At 42.2% G+C, this 13,646-nt stretch overlaps 1 protein-coding gene across 4 annotated transcripts in view; it reads left to right on the forward strand.

The window, feature by feature from the left end:
• The window catches only part of FREM1 (FRAS1 related extracellular matrix 1), a 309,646-nt gene that overhangs the window by 155,430 nt on the left and 140,570 nt on the right, over nucleotides 1-13,646 (forward strand). Inside the window, exon 1 of one of the 4 annotated variants that reach the window (XR_008291183.1) lies at nucleotides 1,543-5,197. The exons of the other annotated variants lie outside the window; for them this stretch is intronic. The gene's annotated coding sequence lies outside the window, so the exon portion shown is untranslated. Of the gene's footprint in view, nucleotides 1-1,542; nucleotides 5,198-13,646 lie in introns of those variants that run through there. 4 annotated transcript variants of the gene reach the window in all.

A 13,646-nucleotide genomic window follows, 5' to 3' on the forward strand; every position in this document is an offset into this window, starting at 1 on the left:
TAGATGGCCACACAGGTTTTTTTTTTCATTTGATTCGCACAACACAACTACGCGTTGATGTTTCAACCCCTTGTTACTGGTAAGGAAACTGAGGCTAAGAGAGCTTAATTTGGCCTAGATGATGTCACCAGGAGGCGAAGGGACCAGCCTTCAAATCTAAGGTCACCGTGTCCTCAAGTCTCACTGGGGTGGGAGCCTCTCTGTTTCAGGCTTGGTTTCTTCCACGGGGAGGGCCGCTGGTCTGCCGATCAAAGCCAATTTATCAAAGTAATAATGAAAAAAAAAGCAAACAAGGATGGGGATCAAAAGGGCACATGCCCCTGAAGAACTGATTTCTACCAAGTATGGGGTACATCTCTAGCTCATTTCCAAAATATAAAATAACAGTTTTTCACATAAAGTCATTGTCATTTAATATGCAGGACGTAGTCGTGGTGTGGTGACTGGGTGTTCCAGGGCACCTGCAGTTCATTGCAAATTCCAGACCCAATAGCCTTTTCTCTTCCTTTCCTCTCCTTGCACTCTCCTTACTTTCTTCTTTTCTTGCAATAGTTGCCTCATCTGAAAAAAAATCAGACTCCTGCTAGCCACACGTCATGGCTCAGGATTTGATCTCCTCCCCAACTGTGGCCCCTGCTAAGATCCATGGACGATCATACAGTAGATCAGAAGGAAACACCACAGCATTTTATAAAAATGATTTTGCTCAAATGTTGCAAAATGGTTGGCACCTTAAGCTCTTAGAATTCTTGAAACAATTAAAAATAGCTGCTGCTGGAGGTACTGATTGGTGGTTAAGAGGTCACGGGAGGGTGAGTAATCAGTAGGAAAGGAACAGGAGTTGAGGGGCCATAGGACTGGTCTTTCACGTTGGTTTTTATAGCCTCTTCAACTCTTGTTTACTATATGTATTAATTTGCAAACGCTGTTGTAACAATAGACTACAAACTTGGTGGCCTAAACAACAGAAATTTATTTTCTCACAATTCTGGAGGCTAGAAGTCCAAGATCAAGGTGTCAGCAGGGTTGATTCCTCCTGAGACCTCTCTCCTTGGTTTGTAGAAGGTTATCTTCTCCCTGTGTCTTCACATGGTCTTCCCTCTGCACCCTTCTGTGTCCTCTAGATTTTTATTTTTATAAGGACACTACTTATATTGGATTAAGGTCTACCCTAATGACCTCATTTTAACTTAATTGCCTCTTTTATTTCTGGGAGAGCACAAGCAGGGGAAGGGCAAAAGAGGAGGACAGAGGATCCAAAGTGGACTCTGTGCTGACAGGCTGACAGCAGCTACAACTGCTGGGGCTCAAACCATGAGATCATGACCTGAGCCGGAGTTGGATGTTCAACTACTGAGCCATCCAGACGCCCCAACTTAAATGCCTCTTTAAAGGCCTTATCTCTAGGGGTGCCTGAGTGGCTGAGTCGGTTAAGTGTCCATCTTCGGCTCAGGCCATGATCTCATGGTTCATGAGTTCAAGCCCCGCTTCGGGCTCTGTGCTGACAGCTCAGAGCCTGGAGCCTGCTTCAGATTCTGTGTCTCCCTCTGTCTGCCCCTCCACTGCTTGCACTCTGTCTCTCGCCTTGTCTCAAAAATAAATAAACATTAAAAAAAATTTTTTTTTAAAGGCTCTGTCTCTACATACAGTCACCTTCTGAGGTATTGGGGGCTAGGACTTAAATATATGAATTTGGGGGAACCAAATTCACCCCATAAACCTTATGCCACCACGTCAATCAAGGTCTCCTCCTGGAGGAGGAGGAGATCTTCCAAATTCTGAAGACATAACAGCAGAAAGAAAGAAGACCAAACCTGTGGTTTGATCACCCTGAGAAATCCATTTGTAATGCACTCTGGATTTAGAGCGTGGCCTCAGGGTGAGGTGACAAGGAAATTTCCTCAGGCAGGACTAGCTTGGCGCTTTCAAAACTTCTAGATGGAACCCACCTTATTTTTCTCATCGGGCTAAAAAGGCTGCGTAGTGCCAATTTAATGCTTCAGGTTAGGAGGGGGAAACGTGCTGTGTGTACCATTTTGCACTCCAGATGCTATGAGGCCTCGTACGTTGACTGTTGCTGGATTGCTTTACTGGGAACTACCGGTCTTTATTTAATCCCCGAGAAAGAGACATTTCCTGGGCTGGAGCTTTAGAAGTCACTCCGGTGCTAGGCTCCTTGTAGTGCATGGGAATCACAGGCTATGGGATTCATTGGTAGGAAGACACAGGTCCTTGTGCATCCACTCCCCCACTGATGTGGCAAATGATGACAGCCACTCGAGCTAATAGAGACGTATTCGGAGATCGTATGGTGTCGCGCAGCAGGCAGAACCTGAAGATCGAAGACTTCAAACTTTTAAGACCTAGACTCTTCAGACTTTCGAAGACCAAGACTGAAGACTTTAAGACAATGCCATGGTACGGAGCACACGTGCCCATGATGTGAGGGCAGTTGAATTTGTTAACAACAACGACAGGGGTGCCTGGGTGGCTCAGTCGGTTAAGCGTCTGACTCTCGATTTCAGCTCAGGGCGTGACCTCGCAGTTCGTGGGTTCAAATCCTGCGCTGGGCTTCATGCTGACAGTGCAGAGCCTGCTTGGGATTCTCACTCTCCTTCTTTCTCTGCCCCTTCCCCACTTTCTCTCTCAGAATAAATATCATTAAAAAAAAGAACGACAACAGCAAATGCAATCTTTACAACAACCTTGTGAAATCGGTATTATGGATTCGCCCTGTACAGATGGTGCCAGCAAGTCTGAGAAGGTTTATGTAACATTTATTCTGTATGTTGAGGTTTTTCTTGAACCACTAAGTTGTTCAAAGAGTGAATGGTTTGGTCAAAGGGCTTATCCTTAGTTCAAAGGCTTAATTGAGGTCTGCCTACAAAGAGGTGTGTGAGCTGAAGAATATGAGGTAAACGTGCAGTATTATCTGGCTTTTCCTGAATATAAAAAGAAAAAAGGCTCTATTTCCTTCAAAGGATTGATCTTTGTGTTTTCTTGTTGAGTAGAAAAAGCCAAATTGTTTATCCTAACCAGAAGGCTGGAGATAATGAGATGGGCTTCAGCAGACAAGGTCAAGGTTCACAACTGTGTTAATAAATATTGTAGGAGGCATGAAATAATGGCCATTGTTTCACGGAAGCACTGACAAGAAGAAACTGGTACATTAGGAACACAAAAGGGAATTAGTCTTTGGAGTCACGTGAGACATTTTTAATTTACAGACCAGAAGGTCTGAATGTTTGTGCTTTGCGGCAGATGATTAACCAGATAGCCTCGAATTCCCTTCTCATCTGATCGATAATGACTTTGCAGGTAATGATTTTAGGGAGACCTATTACTTCCTGCCTAAAGCCAAAGAATTGTTTCTATCACAATATGAAATATACCGTGGGGGAAAAAAATCGTGGATAAATATTAGCCTTGTGGGTAAGAAAATGTATTATCGCCATACATGTATTTCACTGTGTCTTTAAAGACTCACAGCAAGGGAAAAGTTGGAATGCAATGGAAACTAGTCCTAGCACAAAATCTTACTGGTTCAACTTTATGTTAATTTCTTTTATTTTAGACTGTTTCCTTTCTAAGGAGTTTGCTAATTCGGGAAACCACTGCCTCATGTCTATACTTCTCATGCATGTGACTAGCTTCCTAGGAATGGTCTCCCAGTTAGGCTATTGGGAAAGGTTCCTTCATTTCTTCCCTGTCTGGGGCCATCCTGTCTCCCTCTCTTCTTCCCATTGGTCCCCAGTCACCTTCAAACTGGATCTTGCCTTCAGCCTCTTCCAGGTGCTGGTCTTCTAGGTGGCACTCCAGCCCTCGTCCCACCACCCCACTCCACCCTGATGGTTTTCAGACATGCCAAAGGACCTACCTTCAGTCCTTGGGCACTAAAGTGCCCTTTACCTCTTCTACTCATAGGAGAAGAAAATCAAGTGTAGTTGTTTGCAGCAGTGATTCTCAATCCTGGTTGCTCATTAGAATCACCAGAGAACTTTTGATTTCAGATGGCTGGACCCCACCCAGATGAGTTAAATCTGAGCTTGGAGATGATGCATGAGTGATCTTGATGTGAAGCCAGAGATAGGACCCCGCTGGTTTAGGAGAGACATTAGGCAACTCTTTCACCTTGGTGTGTTTCTGGAACGTTGTCAGTGATGAAGACCATCGTCAGCCCTCACAAAGGCTGTTCGCCTCCTTCCAGCAGTGAAATTTGGCTAAAGCCATGAGAAGGAAGTCTCTTTTGTAGCCAGTACTTTCCCTCAGGCCTCAGGAGACATCGGGGTCAACCACCACACTGCGTAGCTCCGGGGGCCCCGTTTACTTTGTGGTCAGTGAAAACAGCACCACTGGGACCCCCGGAGCGTGGTTACAACACAGATAGTGCCCTGGACTTTGGTGTACTAAACTGAGAAAAACCAAATAAGCGAGTCTCAACTCCTTTGGCCAACACTTCAAAAGGCAGGTGTCTTAGTGTGATTTCCCCAGAAATATCTTCCACCGTGAGGAGTTTATGTAGTGCTCCGGGACATCACGGTGGGAACCGCATTTGTCAACTAGTCTGGACACGGTGCCTCTGGTAAATAGGTTCTAGACAAATGATTTGCAAGCCAACTTTTAAACATTAGTCTATTTGTGTCTTGGAGACTCCAAGAAAGCGTTTTAGCCAAGAGCCTTGTTTGCCCCATATTTGTGTCTTTTGAAACGTCTCCCTGACTTGATGTGGCTTGGTAATTGTTATACGATGCCATTCTTCCGCAGTGCTGTGTTCTTTTGCACCATGTATTCAGCAATAGGTCATCTAATCAGACGTTCAGATACTTTGTTTGCAGCCCGTGATGTTCATGGAGACTTTGGTTTTGGACTAGTACGGAAGCTTTTTTACTCTCACTGTCTGAGAGCACTCTCCCACCCTCCCACTCACCAAAGCCCACCCCAAAGTCTGCCAAAGTAAGCGGATTAACTTTCTACTCTTCTTAACGCAATTAAGCTCAGCAGAACACAGACGCGTTAGGGACTCATGCATGTATTGGAGGACAAATACTAGCACTGGGCTCATAGGTGGGGCGTCAGTGTGGGAGTGTCCTGTGGCCAGCAAGGCCTGATGGCGCTTGAGTAGCTGGATGTATGCAGGTCAGGGAGGACAGAGCTCTACAGCATGGAGAGAATCACGCTCAGTCCTAAACACCAGGAGGTGACATGAGCAAGAAGTCACTGTGGTTTGCCTTGCTGGTTTTTCATTGTGAAGAGCCCTGCACTGCTCTATAGAAAAATTTCTAGACCTGTTGGGTGTTACTGGAGAGTCGATTCAACCTAATCATGGAACATGTCAAAGGATAGCTCAACTAATAATTGTTTTACTGTTTATTTATTATTTTTGAGAGGGAGGGAGTGAGCGTGCACGTGCGAGTGGGAGAGAGGCAGAGAGAGAGGGAGACAGAGGATCTGAAGTGGGTTCTGCTCTGACAGCAGAGAGCCCAATGCAGGGCTGGAACCCAGGAGCTGCAAGATCATGACCTGAGCCAAAGTCGGTCACTTAACCGACTGAGCCACCAAGGCGCCTCTAATAATGTTTCTTAACTAATAAACTCTAGTTTCTGAGCTGATTTCAATTTACAGAAAAATTGAACAAGGTTCTCACGTACACCCCACCCCCTAGGTTTCTCCAGTCATTAACACTTTGTATTATCATGGTGTAGTTGTTAACAATTGATGAACCGATTATGATTATCTAAAGCCCATAGTTTCATTAGGGTTCACTTGCGATGTTGTACATTCTGTGGGTGTTGATGTATGTTTAATGACCTGTATCCATTACAGTGGTAATTTTTTCAATAAGTTTTAGAAAAAAACTCTGGTTGGCCTGGGGCAGATAGGGTAAGAAAGGGGACTGAGTTTCTTTGAGCCTTGCTCTGTGTGTGTGTGCACATGTGACTGGGGGCTTTGGTTGGGCCATAATACATTTACATACATTACCACATTTAACTATTTTAATGACCCTGAAAGGTATCAATTATTGTATAGGTGAGGAAACAGGCATAGGAAGAATACGGACCTTGTTCAAGGAAGAAGTGGAACTAGGAGAAATCTGGTGGATCTGACTTATAGTTTGGCTTCTGTGGTTATCACTATTGCATTTCCTTTCGTTTCAGCTGTAATCCTAGAGCAAAGCGTTAAGCCCTCCCTGCCCCCTTCCTCCTCCTGCTTCTCTTGTCCTATATTTACAGTCATTTACAAAAAACAAATTTGTGTGAAAAAAACCCCAAATATTTGTAAAAAAAAAAAAGTGATATATAGATCATGGCTTAATGTGCAAATTGTGCCAAGATCCTCAGCAGAGAAGAAAGGCAAGACTCATTAGAGTCCTGTGAAGTTTAATTATTTGTTGGTTTTAAGAATTGCACGTTCATTTTCTTGTAATGACCCCCATCTCCCAGAAGGACGGGTGCAGGTAGCTAGGCGATGGCAAGAGATGTTCACTTGAAGACCTTGTCCTGACTGAAGGCTTTGCCCACATGCTGGAAGGCCCCATCCCAGGGAAAGTACTCTCGAACCAGCGTCTGGGTCTTCGAGCTGCCTGGATCTACGTATATCAGGAACATGGGCTTTGGAGCCTGTCTGCTGGGTTTGGAATGCCAGCTCAATCATTTATTAGCATTTGCCTTGGACAAATTACTTATCTGTTTCCTTAGAATCAGAATCCTTAGAATAGAATCCGCTCCATAGTTGGTTGTGAAAATTAGATCCACTGAAACAGTGTCAGATGCCAAATTAATGCCTAACACTTGATGGTGATCATGTTGGCAAGTAAAATTTGGAAGGAGAAGCTCCTTCCAACCCTAGAAGTCTATGACTTTTGATGTAGTGGGACTTAGGCTCAAATGACATTACATCTTTTTTTTATCACTCATCACCTAGTTTCTGAGGTCATCGAAAACATTTCCATTTCAGCAGATCTTTTAACAAGACTATTTGTGATAGTTGGCCTCTTTTGTGCACCAGACATCCGTGAGTTTGGATTTTATCATTAGCAATGGCACGCAGAGAGGATGATCAAGGTTATTGTAGTACAGCGCAAGGAGCGATGCTGGGTAGTCATTTTCTGAATGTCTGGGCAATCCTTTTCATGATGAAGTATTTCATCTCGAATAGTACAAGTTCTTTAAGTGTAACCTGCTGTGTTTGATAAACTCATCAGAGCATTTTGCTCACACGCTATTGTAGCAATATCATTTTGTAGGGTAAAGTACTTGATTATAAATCTCTCTCCTGCAGACCTCCGTTTCTCAAAGGTAGGGGTTATATCTCAGTTAAGTGTTAGGTGTCTGTTGCCTCTCCATTCATCTACACAACCGTGTTTCCGACAAAACATCTACTTGGTGATTCTTTCACCGCGCCACATTCTTTCTCTTCATCTTCCAACATGCCTCTTTCACCTTTCTAAGTCCTATTTGTTCTTTCTAATTTAGCTCCCTCCCTTTGTAGACCTCCCCTAGCCCCAGTCCCAAATGCCGCCCTCCTACTTATTCCTGTAGCACACAATGCATGCCACCATTATAGCATTTACCATTCTTTTTGAATTCATAATTTATATGTCTGTCTCTCTCTATTACACTATAAACTCTCAAAGAGCAAGAGTTTTTTTGTTTTTTTGTTTTTTTTGTCTTTGTAATCCTTAGTTTAGCCCTTGTCACAAATTGGGTATTGGACCATTGCTTGTACTATGAATGAAGAAATGAATCTGTCCTATTGAAACAGAGAACCAGGGTGTATTTTTAAAAAGGAAATTGTTCTCAGAAGATGACTTCTGAACGTGGCTAAATGTGAATTTAAACAGAATCTTACTTTTGGGGGGCGCCTGGGTGGCTCAGCCGGTTAAGCGTCTGACTTCAGCTCAAGTCATGATCTCACGGTTCATGGTTCCAGCCCCGTATCAGGCTCTGTGCTGTCAGCCTAGAGCCTGGAGCCTGCTCTTGATTCTGTGTCTCCCTCTCTCTCTCTCTATCCCTCCCCCTCTCTCTCTCTGTCTCACCTGGAGCACCTGGGTGGCTCAGTCGGATAAACGTCCGACTTCAGCTCAGGTCATGATCTCACAGTTTGTGAATGAGAGCCCCACGTCCAGCTCTGTGCTGACAGCTCAGAGCCTAGAGACTGCTTTGGATTCTGTGTCTCTGGCTCTTCTCTGCCCCTCACCCCCCACTTGTACTCTATCTCTTTCCCTCTCTCAAAAATAAATTAACATTAAAATAAATAAACATTTAAAAAATAAAAAAAAAAAAAAGAATCTTACTTTTGCACAACTGGGTGGTTCGTTGTGAATTAGAAGATCCAGAATTCACTCAGGGAGAGGAAAACCAATTTCAGTCCTGTGCACTCAGGTTGAGAAGGTCCTAGGAGTGAGTTTGGGTGGGTATACTGGTTAATCCCAGGTGAGGAACAGGTATAGTCAACCACAGTGAATGTGTTTTTCCTTCTGTTTAAGTTATTCAATTAAAACAAGCTGTTGTGAAAATTTGCATGATACAGCCCTCTGGCTAAAAGCAAAGTGAATATAAATTATGGCCACTTCCTAATTTTCAAGGAAGTGCCTTTGATGGTTTAAGAAACTTCAATAGTCATCAAAAACAACTGTAAATCAAGAGCACAAAACTTTTCCCTCTGCCATCCATTTTCTCCAGCTTTGAAGGTAGTTTTAGTGGAAGGTCTTTGTAGAGAAAGGCCAGATGTCTGGTTTCCAAAGAGTGGCCTGGAATTTGGATTTCTGATGTAGATTCATTAAGTATGGATTTATCGGGTATGACCAGAAATTTTGGAGATACCATGTGGCCATTCTATATTTCAGTCCTTTTAATTCTCTAGCCTAGTGTTTCTTGAGTGATTTCTTAAAGAACCTGGGTTTTGTATGGGGGCAGGGAGGGTTTTCTATGTTTGCAGACTTTGTGCTTAAAGTTTTTTTTTCTCTCCCCCTCAGGACTTCTTAGAGCCTCTGATATGTTCATATTACATTGTGAATCTTAAAACACACACACACACACACACACACACACACACACACAAACTTTAGCATTCTGTGCTTCAGATATATTTGGATATAGAAGACTTTTTCTGTGAAAAACTTTTAACATCTCCAAAATGTGTATTTTGAGAAACACAGTTTGCAAATGTGGCCTTTATTGGTGGGGTAGACAGTGAACTGTTGAAAAATCTGAGAATGGAAACCTAATGAGTTTGTGTGGTAGTCAAAGATCTATCTTTGCAACCTTGGTCTTGACAGCATAGCCTGAGGGAAGGCTTTCTCTGCACAGTTCTGGGAGTCTGTCAGGGTGTGCTGAGTTCTGGGAAGAAAGTACCGAAAGGGATATTTCTGGACTGAGCATCTGTGATTTAAGCGAGCTGCATGGGATAGTGGACATTGCTGTGGTCTGGATGTTAGCATGAAGATTCCAATCCAGGCTTGGTCTCCATCCAGATACCTGTGTAACCTTGGCGTTGAAAACCGATGAAAGGAGACGGTTTAGGTGATAGGAAACGAGCTTTATTTAACGCGCTATGAGGTGGACAGTCTTCTTTCAGAGAACTGCAAAATGGGGCGGAAGGCAAGACGCCTTTATAGGATAAAGAATAAAGAACAGGAAGAAACACTTAGAAAATATCTGATTGCCTGGGCCACGTAGTCCGCCTCAGTTAGGGTGAAGGCTCAGAATTGGCTTGGCCTTTGGGGGTTAGGGTGACTGACTATACTGCGTTTCTGGTCAAGCAGAGCATTTACAGGGACGCGAAAATTCTCTAAGTTTCGGTTTGCTGACGTGGCATCCTGGGCAGCAGAGGCTCCATCTTGTGCCTAGAAATTTATTTCAACATTGGTAAAGTCACTTCTGCCGCGGGACTTTCTTTCTTCTGTAAAATGAAGGGGCTCCGAGAAGAGAACATCCAACTGGTTAATGGGCATTAAAAAGAAAGAAATAAAAAGCAAAATCTCAAGTAAGCAAAGGAATGCAAGTTACATAGTGACAGGATCCCACATTTCACTTGGGAGGCGAGCACAGATTAAAGGGATGAAATGGATTGTGGGCAAGAGTGGTAAGGGTATCAGATTAACACCATCTTTCTAGGAAGCATGCACATTAGGAACTTCAAAATACATTTACACCCTTTGAGCTTTTAATTCCACTTCTAGAAAACTATCAAAAGGAAAGAACCAGAAAAATAAACTAATTTGTAATTAAGGATTTTTCATCACAACCTACTGACATGGTAACTTCTTCAGCATAACAGTGGAATGACGGTAGAAATCATAGTATATCCATGGCCTGGATATGGTGCACAGATGAAAAGTAAGATCACAAGGAATGTTTAATAATATGGAAAATGCTTAAACTAGAATGTTATGTTAATAGGAAAGGATGGGCCACGCTTTTTAGAGTATGATTTGAATTAAGTTTAAAAATTATATGTATATAGACATATATCTGAAAACCTAAGGATGTTTTCTTTGGGTGTTGGGAAAGTGAATTTTTTTTCCTTTTCTTTGTATTTCTGCGTTTTAATCCTTTAGCTAATACATATCTTTTATATTAATGGAAGGAGGTTATGTTCTTTCTTTGAAAAAAATGCTTATTTTTGAGAGAGAGCGTGAGCGGGGGAGGTGCAGAGAGAGAAGGGGACAGAGGATCTGAAGTGGGCTTTGTGCTGACAGCAGAGAGCCTGACGTGAGGCTTGAACTCACGAACCTCGAGATCATGACCTGAGCCAGTCAGATGCTTAACTGACTGAGCCACCCAGGCGCCCCAAAAGGAGGTTATTAAAAAAAAAAAGCAAATAAAATAAAGAAACTGAAGGATATGGACTTCTTGATTTCTCAAGTTTCTGCTAAACCATACATTCTGTGATTTAGATTATATTTTAGAAAAAACTGCAAAGTGGAGGAAGCAGAATGTTATAAACAGAATCAACACATACTTTATTGATGTAATAGACTGGAATTTCGAGGAGGCCTATTTGCCTTGAGGTCTTTAAATTGTGCTCAAAGCGATAGGAGTTGGAGCACTAAGATGCTGGGAGACAGCTGCACTGCACTCATTATCTGCTCTTAAAGTCACAGCTACTTCTTTGAGAGAACGTTGCCTCCAGTGAAACGCTAACTCGGGCGACAATCATCAATTGCTGTCGGGAACCATAAAGAAGATTGTTAAGGGTTTGCTTGCTGTAAGAAAAAGACCCCGGGGGAGGGGTGGTTAGTGAAGCAATTGCAAGGAATGTAAGATTTTGTTGTGATGTATAACAGTTGTTAAGCGCATAGGTCAAACTAGGTTGTAGTCACAAAGACACAGACTCAAGCCCATGACCTTGGGCAAGTTACTTAACCTCTTTGCACCTCCTTTTCCAAATCTGTAAAATCACTGTCTACTTCCAAAGAACGGTTGCGGAATTAAACAAAGATGATATATGTATTACTTTGAACAATGCCTAGCCCTTAATAAGCACTTAATCAATGTTAGTTCTTATTATGATTATTATGTCACTTCTGTAAGTCATTGTCTATGCAATCAGAAAGTCAAAAGTGCTTTGTAGGATTTTGTGCGAAATACGTGAAAACATACATATGTAAAGAATATAGCTTAGTGCCTGTATGTAGTAGGTAATCAAAAAATGAGAAAAGGAAGATAAAAATTTGTTAAAGAAAAACAATCGTAGAAGCCACAAGCTATTTCTTTCTACTGCATGAGTCTGTTCTCCTTCTTCGAGAAAATTCTCTCTGGAAATCCTGAGTTGGACAAGATTGCCAAGGAGTTTTCACTCTCGTGGGGTCGTTGAACAATTTAGAGCTCCATCAGAGTGCATGAGCTTCTCAGAAGAACCGTTCTTAAGTCTGTGTCTTCCCAGCGCTTCTTTTGTGGACGAGTCCACTGCTCTCTGTTGGAGAGAATAGGACGAGCTGGCCATGCACTGGAGGAAAGAGCCCTTCGCCAAGGACTCCAAGGGCTGATTCCCCCAGGCTCTCCTGCTTCCTTTATGACCTCAGGCAAACTCCTGGTTGCCTGTAACAAGAAGCAATTAGACTTCTCTCCCTCTCCCAGGGGGTGCTCAGGTCAGAGGAAGCAGTGGATCTGAAGACTTTGGTGAAGTCTGTGTAAGTCTTAATTTCCTCAACCAAAACGCAAAACAGCTGGTTGTTCTCTGGGGCCACAGTTCCCCTGACTGCCAGTTCATTGCTCCTCAGTGAAATCACTTTGTCACATATGATTTGGATTCAATTCAGTTGTCCTATGGATAATTATATCCAGCTACAAGTTTTCACTTGAAACTTTTACATTCGAGTTATATGGACCACTTTGAAAATTGATGTGGGTGAAAATAGTGATGATCAAAAAAAAAATCCATCAGAAAAATTCCATGATGGCTTCTAAGTTCATTCTGACTGGTATTTTCAAGATTGTAATATGAAGTAGAAGCTAGAAAAATCTCCTTGGCTTTCTTCCCCATGCTAGGCAAGGATATCAACATCTCTCTATGTTTGGGTGGGTGGGAATGGGCTGATTCTGAACTGGCTAGTTTTAACTTAAATCCACCTTAATAGTTTTCATTTTGCACTCAGTTTCGTTATTTATTTATTTAATTTTAAATTGAAGTGTAATTAACATAGAGCATTATTTTAGTTTCAGATGTACAATATAATAATTCAACATTTCTGTTGCTCATCACAATACGTATGTTCTTAATCCCCTTTACCTGTTTTACCCATCCCCCCACTGATTTCTCCTCTGGCAACCACCAGTTTGTTTTCTGTGTTTAAGAGTCTGGTTTTTATTTGTTGGTTTGTCTTTTTTTCTTTGTTCTTTTGTTTCTTAAATTCTACATCTGAGCAAAATCATATGATATTTGTCTCTCCCTGATTGACTTATTTCATTTAGTATTGTATCCTCTACTTCCATCCATGTTGTTGCAAATGGCAAGATCTCATTCCTTTTCTATAGCTGAGTAATATTCCATTGTATGTATTTGTGTGTGTGTGTGTATATATATATATATATATTTATATATATACACACCACGTCTTTATCCATTCATCTATCAATGGACATTTGGATTGTTTCCATACCTTGGCTATTGTAAATAATGCTGCAGTAATCATGCGGTACATGTATCTTTTTGAATTCGCGTTTTCATTTTCTTTGGGCTTATTGGGTTCTGTTTTTTCAGGTTTATTTTAATTTTTAAAGACTTGAGGGTACTTGTAAAAGCTAAAGCTGTGAATCAGGAGGTAATAGCCTCAAGTATGGGGAAGGCAAAAGGTTCCATTGTTTACATCATCTTCCCTTAATTGGTAACACTTACCTGGATCACTGAGAAGAGTATCAGGTTACACATAGGAGTCCCGCAAACAGCAAAGCAAGCAAAGAAACAGCTATGATGGAGTCTTGTGCCCTGCAAGAGGAGGGAGGTACATCCCTTACCTTGTGTAGCTACGATTGCAACATTTTAAAGAGGAGCAGTGGTAAATATGATTCTTTTCAGGCACATCATTGTCACTGACCACTGAAAATTTCCATTGGAGAGAGAGCCGGGGAATACAGGTAGGATCCATTCTTCTCTTGATGTGCACGGAATACCTTAGATAAGTGACAGGAGCATCCTGTTTTTTA

The sequence above is a fragment of the Acinonyx jubatus genome, chromosome D4, assembly GCF_027475565.1.
Source record: "Acinonyx jubatus isolate Ajub_Pintada_27869175 chromosome D4, VMU_Ajub_asm_v1.0, whole genome shotgun sequence".
Classification (NCBI taxonomy): domain Eukaryota; kingdom Metazoa; phylum Chordata; class Mammalia; order Carnivora; family Felidae; genus Acinonyx; species Acinonyx jubatus.